Source organism: Melanotaenia boesemani, chromosome 17 (assembly GCF_017639745.1).
Source record: "Melanotaenia boesemani isolate fMelBoe1 chromosome 17, fMelBoe1.pri, whole genome shotgun sequence".
NCBI classification, from domain to species: domain Eukaryota; kingdom Metazoa; phylum Chordata; class Actinopteri; order Atheriniformes; family Melanotaeniidae; genus Melanotaenia; species Melanotaenia boesemani.
In genome coordinates, this window is record NC_055698.1 from 25,011,138 (window position 1) to 25,017,137 (window position 6,000).

Sequence of the window (6,000 nt, forward strand, 5' to 3'; positions counted from 1 at the left end):
CTCAGCTCTGACGGATTGCTTGGCTGGATTGCTGTGTCCTCAGAAGACCCCTGACAGGCAGTGTTAACACTTTTGGCCTTCCCTCTAGAACTACAGCACACACAATAAAAATTTTTAACCTAAAAGGGGTAATTGTTTCCGCTGTGACAGTAAAAGCAGCTGCAAGTACATCTCCACTTTTATCCTTTTTTTTAAGAAAAAAGCTGGAGTACTATAAAATGTGGTTCAAAAGCATCTGTTACTGTCCATGAAGCATTAAAGAACGCTGCATATTCTACTTGCACATCTGTAAAGGCACCATTAATGCTGAACAATTACAGGCTTTGGAGGAACATAAGCTGCCATCCAGATTATAAGTGAAGAATTTCTTAGATTCAACCCATTTAATGTTGAGCAAAGTAGAAATTTTACAGAACAGGTTTACAGAAAATCATACATTTACTTAAAGTTAAGCAACTTCAGAGATTTGTGTGGAAAAAAGTTAGTTGTGGTAAACTGTTACTGCCTTAAACATGTTACACAGTGGAGATTGTTTTACTGAATTTTTTATTTAGATATTTTGCTCAGTATTTTTAGGACATGTCTAAAACTACAAATGCACAATACAGCGGGATTGAGTATATAAGACAAGCAAGACATTCACACCCCTAACAGTCAAACTTTATAAATCAGCCCACTACAATGCATCAGCCTCTAATGAGCTACTAGCTAGCTAACCATTCTACCGTTATGATAAAAATTCATCTCGGCTGGATGCCAAAGTTGGTAAAACTTGGACTGCCTACTTAAATAACAGAAGAATAATGAGAACAAGGAAAACTGGATGCTGAAATGTGTCACCACTGCAGACCTGGCAACACACCAGCAAAGCAAGCAGCTCATTATTGGGGTTTAAAGTAAACATAATGCCTTAGAAAACCAAAGTTTCAGGAGTAACTACAATCAGTGGGCACACTGTGGATCAACTTAATGTAGGACTGCAGAGATGAAGATCTCAGGTTCAGCAACCCTGGCTTCATTATCAGAATGGTTCTTATATGATCTTGCTGTAAAGAGCTGGGATTAATAAATAGACCCACAGACTTGCAGGACATACCTGCCATGGAAATGTATGTCTCACAGCAGTGCTGCTAACTTAGGTTGCATTCACATTTAATAGCCTGCTAGGTTTGATACAACTGGGAATTGGGGTTGTAACATTGTTCTGGTCCTAGTTTGCTTTCATACTACACTTAGTCCAGGGGCAGGCAAGTTCGGTCCAGGTTGGAGAGATGATGATATGTGAATTCTGATTTATGATCTAAAACATGTTGGAGATGATTTAGAACAGGTGTGCCCAAAGTCGGCTCTCGAAGGCCGCTGTCCTGCAGATTTTCCAATGTTTCCTGTTTCAACACACCTGACTCAATAAAATAGATCCAACAGCAATTAAGTTTTGCACAAGGACTCATCAATTTGAGTCAGGTGGTTTTGGAGGAGGGACACATCAAAAACTTGCAGCATTGTGGCCCTTGGCACCCCTGATTTAGAACAACATATAGAAGAACATTACATGCTGCATTTACTGACCCTTGGACATCTGACGTTTACCCAAGAGGTCAGTTAACACTGAATATTTGTAAGCATTGGCTCATTCTGTTGATACAATAAAGTAAAATTGGGCAAATTTCATGCATACACACACACACACACACACACACACACATACATATAAAATATTCACACCGAAAAATGTACATGTACATGATTATGTTCAGTTTGATCAAAGCAAAATATTTTAAATAAAGTGGTAACCGGAGCATGTTAACTGTGGTATTGCATCAACTCTTCTTTTAATAATGTTCTTAAATATTTCAGTACCTGAGACAAACCCTGTAGTTTTGAAGTGAAATGTTTTCCCCATTTTTACAATTAGATTTTAGTAGCTCAGTGTTGTGGGTTTTGTTTCATCTTTTATCCAGTTATCAAGGTATTCTCTGATAAATCCCTCATCTGGATGATGTTTGATGCTTTAACGCCTGTATATATCATTCAGCATTGTATAGTTAGTAGGCCATGTGCACAGATTCTAGACTATACCATTCCAGATGCTTCTTTTTTTTTCTTTTACTGTTCCTCATCTCTGAAACCTGCAGAATGTTGTCCAAGATTTTTTTTAAATCTAATCTTAAATTCTGATTGGTCAGACCACAGGACAGTATTTAGAGCTGTGTTCAGCGAAAAGGGTTTTCAGCAGTGATCCAGAGCACATGTCGTCATTTTACCACACAATCATGTCTGTTCAGGCACTGAAGATCAACACTTAATATTTAATCTCTCACTTGTGTATATTAATTTAAATGTACACTCAAAATCTCAGATTTGTAGATGATAAAATCTTCAAATAAATGTTTTATTGTTATTGTAATTTCTGAATTGCTTCAGTATTTGCCCACACTCTTTTACAGAGGTCCACAGCTTTACTCAAAACAGTAATTATTCATTAAAAACCACCAGTGGTTTTTATTAAAAAAAATAATAATAATAAAAAAAATAAAATAAATAAAAAACAAACTTTCTGTTTTGAATTCAGTTTGCAAAATCAAATTCAAAATAAATAATTTTTCAAATAATAAAATGTATAATTTTGATATGCTTTACCATTTTCATTTTCCACTGTCAGATATTGAGTTCCTTAATGATTTGCAAATCATTACATGCTGTTTTTATTTGTTTTGCAAAGAATTTCCACTTAAACTTTAAATTATTATTAATAGTTTGTGTCATGCACACTGAAATGTGGTGGGAAAACATATTTACACTCTAACTAAATTACAAACAAAAAATGCTTCAGTAATGTGGCCCAATAATTGTTTCACCTAAATTTAATTTACAAATAGTATCTGACTAAAGGAAATGTGAACAATAACAAACATGAACTTATGACAGGAACAGAACCTACTCTAAACTAATACTAACTCAATACTTTGTTTTAGTTTTTCCTTTGTTTTTGTTCACACCTTTACAGTTTGAACAACCCAACAGTGATGAACTACACATGTTCCCAATGACGCTGAAAATGAAAATAGTCTGAACAGCGGTAAACCAAATCCAACCCAAAAACTATTATGTCTTGTAGTTTCTGACAAGCACCTGAAGGCTGCTTGCTCAGCTGGCTTTCCAACTATGAAAAATGAAAAGCAATGTATTAAACTGGCCTAAGTTGTTAAATCACACACTGCAGACAGCAACAGCTGCTGGCCAGTCAATAATAACACTGAGCACTCACTGTGTTTTTTTCTGAGTTTCTAAGTTTGTAATGACTTTAGACACCAAAATATTTGCTCTTAAAAAACCCAGAAAGCTGTGATATTTCCATAATATACTGCCCATCCAAAAATAAAGTCACACACAAATATCTGGTTGGAAAGCATTTAGCTTTGTTTGCAGCACACAGTTGCTGTGGCATCATTTTGATAAGCAATGCCACAACATTTATTTTCATCCAGAGTTGCATTTATTTTTCGCCAAAATCTTGGAGTCAGAACACTTCACTGGTACATCCCAAAGATTCTCAGTGGAGTTCAGATCTGGACAACCACTCTTTCACAAATTCAATGTATTCATTTAGTCAGCTGACCTCATTCTTTGGTGACATAATGTTGCTGAACCTAGACCTGATCAACCTCAGCAACCCCAAATCATAGACTGGCTTGTACAGTAGGCATTTTGCATTATGACTACATCACTTCTTCCTCTTCTCTTCCTACCCTGATGCTCCCATCACTCTGGAACTGAGTAAATCTGGATTCATCAGATCACATGACCTTCTTCCATTGCTCCAGAGTTCACTCTTTATGCTCACTAGAAAATTAAAGGCTTTTAAAAATAATTATCCTCACTAATTAGTGGTTTTCTTATGGCTACACAGCTGTTCAGACCCAAACCCTTGAGTTAACCTAGTCTAACTTTCACTGTTTAACACAGCCCTGAGTTCTACTGTTGTTTTTTTAAAATCTGACTTCACCAAACATTGAAGTGATTATCAATTACCATCATTTAAGATTTTTTCTGACTACATTTATTCCTCAAAGATGATGGGTCAGTATCCTTCCTTTATGTTATGTATTGGACAGTTCTTTACCCAATTTTAGTAGATTCCGCAACCTCATTAGTAGTGTTGTGCCAAAATGTTGATATTACGAAAAATCGTGAGATTTTGTCTTAAAGGTATGTTATCAATATACTGCCACCAAATACTGATATTTGAACAATCACCTTTCTAAACAGATTCTCTCACAAAAACCTACTGCAATTTTTCAAGCCTCAACATGATGGAGTTTAGTGCGAATTAGAGTAAGTGTTATCAACTGCAGTAAGAGGTGCTGCCGGAAATCAAAAGAAGAGGAAGATGAAAAAGAGAAGAAAATGGGGCAAGGTGGAGCATTATCAAACAGCAGAGAAAAACATGTGAAAAATGCACCATTGAATTTTAAAGTCTGGACCCACTTCAGCTTTTATGATACTGACAACAGAACAACGCATGATAAAGAGCTCGCAATCTGCAAAAACTGTTTTGTGAAGGTAAAATACACAGGCAATACTACGAACATGCATAGTCACCCGGTCCATCATTATCCTGATCTTGGTGAGGAGGAGAGGATGGTTAACAACACTAATGCTAATGCGTCTGTCAGCCAGCCTACAATCAATACCATATTTAAAGCAAAGCTTCCTTCTAGATCACCTAGGGCAGAAAGTACTACCAAGTCCATTGCTTGCTTTATAGGTAAAGACCTTAGGCCATAAAGTGTAGTCAAAAATGAAGGTTTCAGCCGAATGCTACAAACACTGGAACCAAGATATGACATACCCAATCAAAATACTTCACTGAGAGAGCTATACCTGTATCATAAGCAGAGATGAAAGCAAACGTGGAAGATGCCCTTCCATCTGCTGAGAGAGTTACACTTACATGTGATGGGTGAATTTCCAGAGCCACAGAGTTCTTTTTGACAACCACTGCTCATTTTATTGACGAGTGGAAACTGCAACCCTATGTTCCCTAGACTCAGGTGATGTCTGAGTCTCACACTGGTGCAAACATTGCAGATGTCATATAGAAGGCTACGATGGAGTTGAAGCTTACCGGGAAAGATCCAGTGGTTGTTATTGACTACACATCCAATATGACTGTTGCTGTTGAGCTGACTGGATACCAATACATTTGGTGTTTTTCACATGTACTGCCACACAGCATGCCCTAAAAGTGACAGCTGTTGCTCGACTTGTTGTGAGGGTCCGCTGGATTTCCACGTTCTTCCACAGAAGCATTGCAGCCGCCGATGCACTAAAGAGAAACCAAAGGATGCTTGGACTGCCACAACGGAAGCTCATCACAGATGTTGCCGTGTGGTGGAACCGTGCCTATGGGATGCTGGTCTTGCATTAAGACAAGTTGAATTTTGATAGGTTACAAATATAAACTGTATAATGTGTAATAATTATGAACATTTGAGTTCCATTCTATCCCATGTTCACCTTACATCTGACTCTGAATGAGACTGACATCTCAAATGCTGAACAAATTGTGCATGCCCTCATGTCAATGCTGGTGGCAACAAATATAATATGTGAGACGAGCCCAACAATTTCCATCATTGTTCCCCAGCTTTTGAGTGACACAACCAGCACCATAGAAGATTTACCTCATGTCAGAGAGATCAAGACCACCATCCACCTACATCTGTCAAAGCAACATGACTCTTTGGAGGAGAAAAACACCTTGCACATCTATCAGCCTCGGCCCCCAGATTTAAGTCTCTGCAGTTCCTGTTGCTACAAGACATTCAGAAGGATATGTATTCCAAACTCATGAAATGGTTGCTGCTCTGAAAGTATTATTAAGAGGATTTTAAAAGTAATAGGTCATCTTCTCTCTTAGTTTCTTCGTTTGTGCCTTTAAGTAATTACTGCTAGATGGCACATAGGCATTATCTAATCCATACATACAGAATGACT